Raw genomic sequence first — 11,180 nt, 5'->3', positions numbered from 1 at the left:
CGCCACACGGCAGGTCTAGAGAGACTTCCTAGCACTCGCCCGAGTTGTACAGCCGACTTTGCTAGCGATGGTTCACTGACTTCTACCCTCTCATTTGCGGAGATGATAGTTAGTGTAGCCTTCAGCTACGTTATTTGCTACGACCTAGCAAAGCGCCATTATCAGTTACTATTGATATTATGAATCATGTACCGTTAAGAGCGACGTTCGTCACTAATGGATTAAAGTTAAGTATTCCACCAGCTACGACCGTTTTTCTAAATTCTAATTTCCTTGTCCTGTTCCAGACCTCACGCCAGCCTGCGTGAGCTAAATCGCGTGCCTTTCGGCCCCCTCTAGTAAGAAGGTGTTGGCTCTCTTGCCAACCACAACACTATTACGGTGTCAGATGTTGTCTGTACCAACTATTCCACACATTGCGTCAACTGCTGGAAGGTGGCCAGTCAATAACTAACATGGTAAAATAAGAAAAAATCAGATTTAGGTACGTGTCAACATCACGCCGTAAGCCGCATCTTTTTACCTATTCCCATTTCAAAACTATACGTGATAAAAGTTGTAAAGATCATTTTGGAATATACTATAGGCGTATAGGAGAGCGTCTATGAAAGCTCGCCCCTGCGTTTCAATGGACTAAAACGAGAACACTATGTATTTTAACTAAGGTTCCAGTCGCGAATGTTTCGCATTTAAGAACCATTGCTGCTAGCGTTCCCTGTGAGCTCAATTCTCTCTCATTTTTACATTCGCGAGCTTTTCATGAGATAGGCCCATGAGGAAGCAATATTTTAGTTCACTCATTTAAAGAGAAACTGAAAGAAACCTGAAGTTTACCATATGCCTCTGTTATAATCTCATCACTTTAAAAACTTCATACACACAAGACCAAAAATCAGAAAATAATACTTTAAATAAAGAACCTTTTCAATATATAAAATGCTTTTAAAATGAATAAATAAATATTAAATAATCTCTCCTAGCCCCATACAGATTCCTAACGTCATTCAGATAGTCCTGAAAATTTGTGCTTGTGAATTATTAATAGCTACGACACTATCTGTAGATCTGAAAACGATTGGGGCAAGTTTGTACTTGGTGACGCAATTTTCTGTACAAAATATTTTCCTTCCACTCAAATAAATGGCTGAATAGTCAAATGAGTTTGTATTTATGGACAAATCACACATTACCTATAAAACAGAATGTAAAATGTCTCTAAAACGAAGCAAGATTCACTTTTTCTTCAAATATCATTAAGGGCACCATTGCGCTCATCTTTCCATCTCCTATTACGGCTGCAGTACGTTCGGATTTCCCCAGATTGGACCTAATTTCGAGGACGTCCAGATGCGTGCTGGGAGGATATTTGCACAACTGTCCAGGATGAACCTGGACCTTTCTTCGTGTCTGTGGAAATTTGATTAACTGGAAACAGATTGTAAGAAACCTTAGTTAAAACTCAATAAAAGAGGCCCGAACCATTAATAGCGTCCTCGTTTTAGTCTATTAAAAACGCAGTGGCGAGCATGCTTAGGCGCTCTTCTATACGCATACAGAATGTTCCAAAATTCAACAAATTCATTTTAGAAATGAGAATAAGTAGAGAGGCGCGGCTTACGTTCATACAAACGTAAAGCTGATTTCTTCTTATTTTCCCCATGTTAGTTATTGTCTGGCCACCCTCCAGCAATTGGGACAAGGTATGGGATAGTTGGTACAGACCACATCTGACACTCATGTCCTGCGGAATCCTGCTACATTTTCTCCTTCTGCCGGGGCATGCACGAACTGTGAGCTCACATCAGAGCAGCAATAGCACACGTTAATGAGATCATCCTTGGCCGGAAATGGAAAATCGCTTAGGTAACGTGCGTGCTATAGACGGCACACACATTTGAGGTGAATATCCATCAGCCCGTCCCATCTTTTTTTGACAGTCACGATTTTCCTAGGTCTGCCCCGAATTCGGGACACCTATTTGTCCTAGATTTGACAATTATGAAACGATTTACCCCGATTTATATGTTGCTTCACCTCTAACGATATGCTGTTACTTTTTTTAAAAAAAATCTTATGGGACTTAACTGCTAAGGTCATCAGTCCCTAACCTTACACACAACTTAACCTAAATTATCCTAAGGACAAAACCACACAGCCATGCCCAAGGGAGGACTCGAACCTCCGCCGGGACCAGCCGCACAGTCCATGACTGCAGCGCCTTGGACCGCTCGGCTAATCCCGCGCGGCTATGCTGTTACTGAAAGGGTATTTTCCAAAATGAGTAATGTATCGAGCAGTAGCAAAACACAATTTGTTGAAGAGATTATGAAAGCAATGGTTGTGACTATAGTGAATTACGATGTTTTCATAATGCTGCTGAAGAGTATAGATATACTGAAGAAAATTTAGAACACTGATGAATACTGTATGTCTGCCTGCAAGGCGCTTTGAAGGTACTAGTAAGATATAAATTAATGTACTTTTTATATCAAATGTAAGTTATAGTTTGCGATTATTACATTCAATTAAGACTTTTTTTGTAATATCAGAAGTGGCTACTAGAACCTTAGGCATGTATGAACATTAACACACAAACTGCGTTTCTTCACATTTCCTCATTTGTGCAATATACTTGATCGAAGTTGTAAAGACAATTTTGGAACACTCTGTATTTTCGATCCTTCTTTATTGTGACAGGAAAAGCTGCCAACATTGTGAAGGCGCCGAGAATAGGCGATCGCGTACCCCGCGGCGTCGCCCTTGCTGCCAGACAAATGAATATCTTAAATGTCATTTGCCTTCTACTCATTGAGCTGTATAAAACTGGTTTCCTTTACGTTCATATTCCTTACTGCAGATTAGTACTTTGTATGAACATAAACGTTCCTATAATGCACTTTCACAAATACTTGTCACTCTTCATGTGTAATTTATACCTGCTGGTCAGATGGACGCGTGCGTCTGCTGGCGTTATCGTCACCGAAAAGCAAGCGAGATGTTCCCACTCTCCTCGCAACAGCATAGCCATTGACCAGCTTATCGTCTGCAGTCTATTTGTGTCCAGGAAAATAATCCGATTTGACTCAAATGTCCAGGGTTTTCGTAATTTTTGTCTGGGATCGGCAATTTAAGTGATTGCAGGCCTTCCCCAGTGATACGTCGGGTTAATTAGTTATGTGTTAATGGCACCTGAAAAAATTGAATCCACAACAGTACACGAATCAGTATGAATTGATGAAAATAAAAATTACTCCATTCAGTACACAATTAAATGAATATGTATACTGTTTATTTTAAGTTCAGCATACACCTGAGATACGTCTTAACTTCAGGACCACCCTCTGTCAGTATAATGTAGCACTGCTGTAGTTCAACTAATTAAATTATTGCAGGCTTGTTTCCCTCAGACGAGTGAATGGATAGCTCAGTCTTCTAAAACACTGAAGAGCGGTTTCAGTTAAAAGAATGAACACATTTCAGCCAACAGAAAAACTACTGATGGTTTTTACATCAAAAGAAAGAATGAATAATTCAGTGAGTATGCAAAGCTACAACAGTGTCGTCGGAATCCACCGACTCGGTGCCACTGTGGACGCAGTGTTAGCTGCACGTCCACTCCGCTCTGAAGTGAGTGGTGGAGCTCCAAACCGAACACGTCCCAGGCTGACCATCATTAATCAAGACGCTTTATTTATTGAAGGCAGTACATGGCATACCTGGTCAACTGTGACCGCTCACACGCCGTTATCTGCCTTGTAATGCATGTTACCAGACTACTGACCAGCAGTTACCCTGTACACGATACCTAACATTAAAATGGCCTGTTTAATGTTTCTCATGTCAATTTCAAAGGCTAAATCGTGCACTTTCATTATTCTCGGCCCTATCCCTCATAAGTAATTTTAACACGATTCACCTCGCCAGTGCTCGTCTTGTAATCGGCATCTCGATTCGTTGATTTCCATAACTGGCTGATAAAACTCATCTTTCTTCAGATTCACATTCATTGCGTAAGATACGATTTTGCTCCCCCAATTTCTGTGGGTCTTTGTTGTCACACATTTCCACCATTCAGAATGTCGAGCCACTAATTAAATTTTTGCTAGATTAGGAAAAGAATAAATATAGGTCTTATGATAATTGCAGTTGTAATTATTGCGTTGCATGAGAGAGCTGAACAGGCAGCAGAGCCACCTACCAGCGATAACATGGATCACAGAAGCGCCCAGGCATCGACATCATCAGTCAGAGAACATCTGACCACTAATAATAACTGCCGTGACGATTATGTTGATTGGAGTAAATTCAAAGATGCTCCTTGGCCCATAGAAGATGATCTATCCGAGTTTTTATTCTGAGAATGAAGCCAGAGTCAGGCCTCGATTGTGGTGATGTATTTGTTTATGCATATGTAAATACGCAGGAAAATAATAAAGGGACCGTATTTTAATTTTTAGTTCAGACATGGTGCCTGAGTATGATACATAGAATATTGGATAATACATATTAGGATTTTTTATGATTGCTAGGTACGAACGCCGAAGAGGAATCACTTGCCAGAATCAAGAATTGTTATCTACAGGGTGGCACACGAAATGTGTTACCATTTTGTTTATGAATATAAACTTTATTGTCAATACGATCTGAAAGGGACATATACTACAATCAAGAGCCGTCCATTGAGATTTGTTCTTATTCAGCACATGCTCAATATGTCCACCATTTCTTCAAAGAAAACGGGGCAAATAAGCCCATACTGGGAATTGGTGCCCACGCTGTAATCCCCGGAGCATAATGTTGTCGTTCATGAAGCACTTGTGGGTTTTCAGTGGTTTGTTAACCACACCGTCTAAATGAAAATGCGCGTCGTCTGAAAACCAAACGTTGTTGAGAGTTTCTTCCATATCCTCCGCCCACTGAGCAAACGGTAGTCTCTGCTGCTTGTGTTCTTCAGTGAGCTTCTGTGCACTGCTCATCTTGTATGGGTACATATGGAGGTCACTTTTAAGACTGCGTTGAACGGAGCGTCTGGATATTCCCAATTGCAGAGCTGCCTTTCTACACAATTTCCCGGGACTTCTCTGTTCAGCAACTCGTACCGCTTCAATATTCTCTGGCAAACAAACAGGCTTAGGCCGAGATCGCTTCGCTTCCAATACTGTTCCTTCCTGTACAAATTTATCGTACAACCTGTGGAAGGTCTTCTTGCAAGGGACCCATCGTGTGTTAAACTATTGATGAAAACGCCTCTGAGTCAGAATGAGGCTTTTCGTTTCTTGAAAAAGGAACACAATTGCCGATGGTTGCTGTGTCGTTAGTCTTCCATTGTCAGCCATTGCTGCTTAATAGTTTCCTAGCGGCAGTATCGTGAATTACACGTCATTTCGTAACTCATTTGTTTTTCCAAGCTCTGCTGGTACTGCTGTAGAGATCCCAGCGGGATATCTTACGTGCGTCGTAAATTGTGAAAGAAACATTTGGTAACACATTTTGTGCGCCAGCCTGTATATAATTAGTAATTTTCTGGTAGTATAAAGTAGGGTTGTTACTTAAATATTACCGCGCTGGATTAGCCGAGCGGTCTCGGGCGTTGCAGTCATGGACTGTGCGGCTGGTCCCGGCGGAGGTTCGAGTCCTCCCTCGGGCATGGGAGTGTGTGTTTATCCTTAGGATAAAAATGATTCAAATGGCTCTGAGCACTATGGGACTTAACATCTGCGGTCATCAGTCCCCTAGAACTTAGAACTACTTAAACCTAACTAACCTAAGGACATCACACACATCCATGCCCGAGGCAGGATTCGAACCTGCGACCGTAGCAGTCGCGCGGTTCCGGACTGAGCGCCTTAACCGCGAGACCACCGCGGCCCGCCTGTCATTAGGATAATTTAGGTTAAGTAGTGTGTAAGCTTAGGGACTGATGACCTTAGCAGTTAAGTCCCATAAGATTTCACACACATTTGAACATTTTTACTTAAATAAAAACTAAATAAAATAAAATAAAAATAAAATCTGTGAGCGAAGTGTCGCGATATTTTATCAGTACTGCGCACTAGATGCTGTTAAAGTTCGTGCAGCAGATTGGGGAACGTCTTCCTAAGGACTGGCTAGGGGAGAGAACGCACACATCTAAACGTGCCTGCAGCGCTGCGGGAGTCTACTTTTATCTGACGCCTGTAGTTTGGTGGTACTACGCCCAGACGCCGAATGCTGTTTTACACACGCGCCGTTGTACAGAACGACAGATTGGTCTGTGATAAACAGTTTTTTAACTGCGTTCTCAGCAGCACTGAGGCTTTTATAGAATAAGTGCGTTTTTGTTTGTGCTAAATATACGACCATAATCTCTTCAGATTTTCTGACAGATTTTGAGACAGAATTTCGTTGTGCAAACTATTAAAATCTTGCATTGAAGTAGACAGTAAATATCGACCTTCTATAATATTCGCCTATTTTGCGCATTTTGTATTCTTTTAAATTTGACATGCTTTTTACGTTGCTTCTGCAACCGTATTCTGACCTGTTTTGTATACCGTGGGGGATCAGTTCCGTCTCTTATGTGGCATAATTTCCCCAACTGCTGACAATATTATTTCTTGCAATGTAAGCCACATCTAGTCTAGACTTATATAGTTAGTTCGGAGGAGACAGTTTCTTAGGAAGGCGTCAACTGACTTTTTTACCTGATTTTTGAAATAGATACATTTTGCGTTCAGTTTTAATGAGTTTGAAAATTTGGAAATTCGTGGTAAGGTCTTAGGGGAACAAACTATTTAGGTCATTGGTCCCTAAGCCTACACACTACTTAATCTAACTTGAACTAACTTACACTATAGACAACACACACACTCAAGCCCGAGGAAGGACTCGAACCTCCGACGAGGGGACCGTGACAAGGCGCCAAAGACCGCGCGGCTATCCTGGACGGCAGTGAGTGTGATGGTGCGGTGTTCAGTGTCGCTACGACGACCTTGTGGTCACTAATCCATGTATCTGTGGTGATGCTCAGGATTATTTGTTGTTAAGAGATCGAGTCGAGATGAGAGAGAATATTCTGCATGACATGGATTTCACAGATCTGACACAGCTAAAACGCTGCAATTTCAACTGTCTAGACCAACGTTCGTTACAAATTTGTTTTATCTTCACATACTTGGTTGAAATCTTTTTTAAATGGTAGTTTTTAACCTCAGGAGGCAGATTAAACACACATACATTTTTACAGTGCAAGTCAGTTTTAGAAATTATGACAGCACTCACCACGGAGTTCTTTCTATATCTGAGCAGAATCGTTTCCAGCACCACAGGGGTCAACAGTTCCACGTGCCAATAGTCCACCTCTAATAAACGCGGATGAACATGTCTTGGTGCCTTGTCGAATTCGAAGCAGAGGTTGCATTTTCTAGGGAACTCTCTTCACATCGTCACGACTAGTTAGCGGCTGGAACCACTATCAAAAACAACAAAAAATGAGCACACACAATGAGCACACACTCAATGTTTACGCAAAAGACAGCCTGAACATCTAGTACTGAAAGGTAAGCCGCAACGACTGAGCAGCGTCATAACATGTGCCAGCGACACGACGTCTCAAGCGGAGCCACATATTTTGTGAGATTGAGAAATATAAAACAGAAGGGGGCACCCGGATTTGAACCGGGGACCTCTCGATCTGCAGTCGAATGCTCTGCCACTGAGCTATACCCCCAACCTCTAAATCAATGCTGCTAGGACTGTATTTGTGAGTTGGGACTTTCAGGAACCTAGGCTTATTTGATGTGTGTAAGCTGTGTGGTTTTTCTGTTTTCATGTATTTCGATGTGAAAAGAGATCTGAGACGCTGAAGTCGGTACTCTTGGATAAATGAAAGGCAGCGCTGATGTGAGTCACGAAATAGCTGTAACGGCCTAAGGATGACGACAGACGCTTCACGTCACCATCGGGCACTACCAGCAACCGGTGCCGACTGACCCATCAGTATTATTGGCAATTGTTTCTACATTTTCTTCCTTTTTTACGTTGTTTTCCAAGGCTGAAAGGAACTGTAATCGGAAGGTCTTTCTTTTTTCTGCTGTACTGAATCTTTTACTTTGTGACTGTGTTTCCTTATTTCTAACTTGAAGTTCTGTCTCTTGATAATATTTATAAAACACAAATTCCTACCCGTTTAAAAGTAGTGCTTTTTATCCTATTGAAATTTATGTGACGGAAAAGCCTTAAATGGTTTGTTTTATAAAACAATTCCCTTGGTAGCCCCAAACACAAACTAATTTATTTCTAAAATTCACTCCTTTTCGATTATCATCCTCTGTCATTGAATATTCTTAGGATAGTTTATCAACGCCAAAATGTATTTTAAATCAAAGTCTACGAGTATCTTGCTTCTGTTCGTGTGTTTTCGCTTTTATTATTTAAAACTGCGTCTTGATAACAGTAAAAGCTTACACATATGGAAAGCAAATACCCCCTGCTTTTGACTAATGCTGTTTTTTCCTAGCGTCTAGGTGGAAAGGAAGAAAAATTGAACTGAAATAGCCCTAATAGACTGCTTGCTAAAATTTTTCTTGAAAATACGGAACATAAATTTAAAGTATTACACTTAATTCCATTTCTCTCTAAGCTGCAAACGTCTGTTACACTGTGAGTGTGAAATGTTTGTTTCAGCTTAAACCCTTTCTTCCAGCGTCACTGTGGAAGGGAGTGACAAAAGTACTGATACAAATCTCGTTCTTAAGGGTTCGACGTACATTGATGTAATGAGTTAAGTACCCATGATCCAGTGCTTAAATTTTGGAAAAAGTTGTGAGTCTGGTTGCAAAACATTTGCTATTGATATCATTTAATGCGATGCCGCATTTGTAGCTGTAAACTTTATTAGCGTCCAGTTGCAGTCACGAAAGGTGTTTTCGCACAAGAAGCGACGAGCAGTAGGAGCTACAATTCGGATACGCAGGCAGTGTGGGCTCTGTGCTAGTCTTAATCCGTGTTTTTTTCTGTCGGTTTCTAGGATCGGTACTGATTCAATAACCACGTCGTACCGGAGGTAAGCCGGCCGGTGTGACCGAGCGGTTCTAGGCGCTTCACTCCGGAACCGCGCGACTGCTACGGTCGCAAGCTCGAATCCTACCTCGGGCATGGATGTGTGTGATGTCTTTAGGTTAGTTAGGTTTAGGGGGGATAGGACGTCAAACGGGCTGACTTGGGAGCAGGAGAGGCACCGCAGGAGATCTTAATTTCCAGTGCCTATACTTTTACAAATAAATTCATAAGACTTTGTCAGCATGACCAGGAAAGACTCAGGATTCACACTCATAGCAGTCGAAGTTCAAAAACATAACAAAATAATTTTTTTACATGTGAAATTTCACCATTTTTTCACTTACTATTGGCTGCATTTGTTGCTATAGGTACATATTTCTTCACAAGTAAGAGAGATTCTTTGTTGAACTTTGCACAGCATACAAAACTCTAGTATTTTCCAAATCTATTAAGAACTATGGTAAAACTAGAGATAATTAACTACAAAATTCGATTTTTTAAACATAAAGCATAAAACGTAACAGCTCATTCATTTTTTTAATAAATTAAATAGATTCTAGAGTTTCAGACACCTGTAAGTATGGTTTGTATGCTGTGCAAAATTTATCGATCAGTCTCTCTTACTTATGAAGAAAGGTGTACCTATAGCAACAAATGCAGCCAATAGTAAGTGAAAAAATGATGAAATTTCACATGTAAAAAAAATTATTTTGTTATGTTTTTGAACTTCCGTTGCTATGAGTGTGAATCCTGAATCCTTCCTGGTCTTAGTGAAAAAGTTTTATGAATTTATTTGTCAGCGCATGGGCACAGGAAATTAAAATGTCCTGTGGTGCTTCTCCTGCACCAAGTCGGCCCGTTTGACGTCCTACCCCCCATTAAGTAGTTCTAAGTTCTAGGAGTCTGATGACCTCAGATGTTAAGTCTCATAGTGCTCAGAGCCATTTGAACTATATGAACCAGAGGTAAACAAAATGGAGTTTTCTATATATCCACAGACAGCTGCAATGGAATATCTTAAATTGTGAAATGTAACGTCCACGGTTCAAAGTTCCGTCAATACGAACAAGAGGTGACCGAGACGTGTAACCAACGGCACCCCATACCATCACGCCGGTATGGCGATGACGAATACACGCTACCAATGTGCGTTCACCGCGGTGTCGCCAAACACGGATGCGACCATCATGATGTTGTAAACAGAACTTTGATTCATCCGAAAAAATGACGGTTTGCCATTCGTGCACCCAGGTTCGTCGTGGGGTACACCATCGCAGCCGCTCCTGTTTGTGATGCAGCGTTAAGGGTAACCGCAGCCGTGGTCTCCGAGCTGATAGTCCATGCTGCTGCATACGTCGTGGAACTATTCGTGCAGATGTTTGTTGTCTTGCAAACGTCCCCATCTGTTGATTCAGGGATCGAGGCGTGGCTGCACGATCCGTTACAGCCATACGGATAAAATGCCTGTCATCTCGACTGCTAATGATAGGAGGCTGTTCGGATCGATCACGGCGTTCCGTATTACCCTCCTGAACCACCGATTCCATATTCTGCTAGCAGTCATTGGATCTCGACCATCGCGAGCAGCAATGTCGCGATACGATAAACCGCAATCGCGATAGGCTACAATCCGACCTTTATCAATGTCGGAAACAAGATGGTACGCATTTCTCCTCCGTACACGAGGCATCACAACAACGTTTCACGAGGCAACGTTCGTCAACTGCTGAATGTGTATGGGAAACCGGTTGGTCACTTTCCTGATGTTAGCACGTTGTAGTTGTCGCCACCGGCGCCAACTTTGTGTGAATGCTCTGAAAAGCTAATGACTTGCATATCACAGCGTCATGTTTTCGGTTAAATTTCGCGTCTGAAGCACGTCATCTTCATGGTGTAACAATTTTAATGGCGAGTAGTGTATAATAAGCACCGTGGATCCATATGGGGCAGTCATCGGATTTGTGTTGGTTGAATTGCGAGTGTCTGCTGACCGGCAAAATTCAAAAAAGTGTTTGGTGATACTATCTGTTCTCGCAGTGAGAACCCTGTTCATTCATTTCAAGCAGATAGTCACTACTTTCACCTGTTTTTTTTTTTTTTAGCTGGCATAGAGTTGTAGTTATTTTGAAACATATCTTTAA

General features: G+C 41.6%; 1 non-coding gene across 1 annotated transcript; it reads right to left on the bottom strand.

Moving 5' to 3' along the window:
* Positions 1-7,636: 7,636 nt before the first annotated feature.
* Positions 7,637-7,708, bottom strand: Trnac-gca (transfer RNA cysteine (anticodon GCA)). Its single transcript has one exon. It is a non-coding gene; the product is annotated as a tRNA-Cys (tRNA).
* Between the last annotated feature and the right edge of the window lie 3,472 nt (positions 7,709-11,180).

Source organism: Schistocerca gregaria, chromosome 3 (assembly GCF_023897955.1).
Source record: "Schistocerca gregaria isolate iqSchGreg1 chromosome 3, iqSchGreg1.2, whole genome shotgun sequence".
Taxonomy (NCBI): Eukaryota; Metazoa; Arthropoda; class Insecta; order Orthoptera; family Acrididae; genus Schistocerca; species Schistocerca gregaria.
Note: the sequence above shows the minus strand (reverse complement) of the source record. Positions and strands in the feature narration are given on the sequence as shown.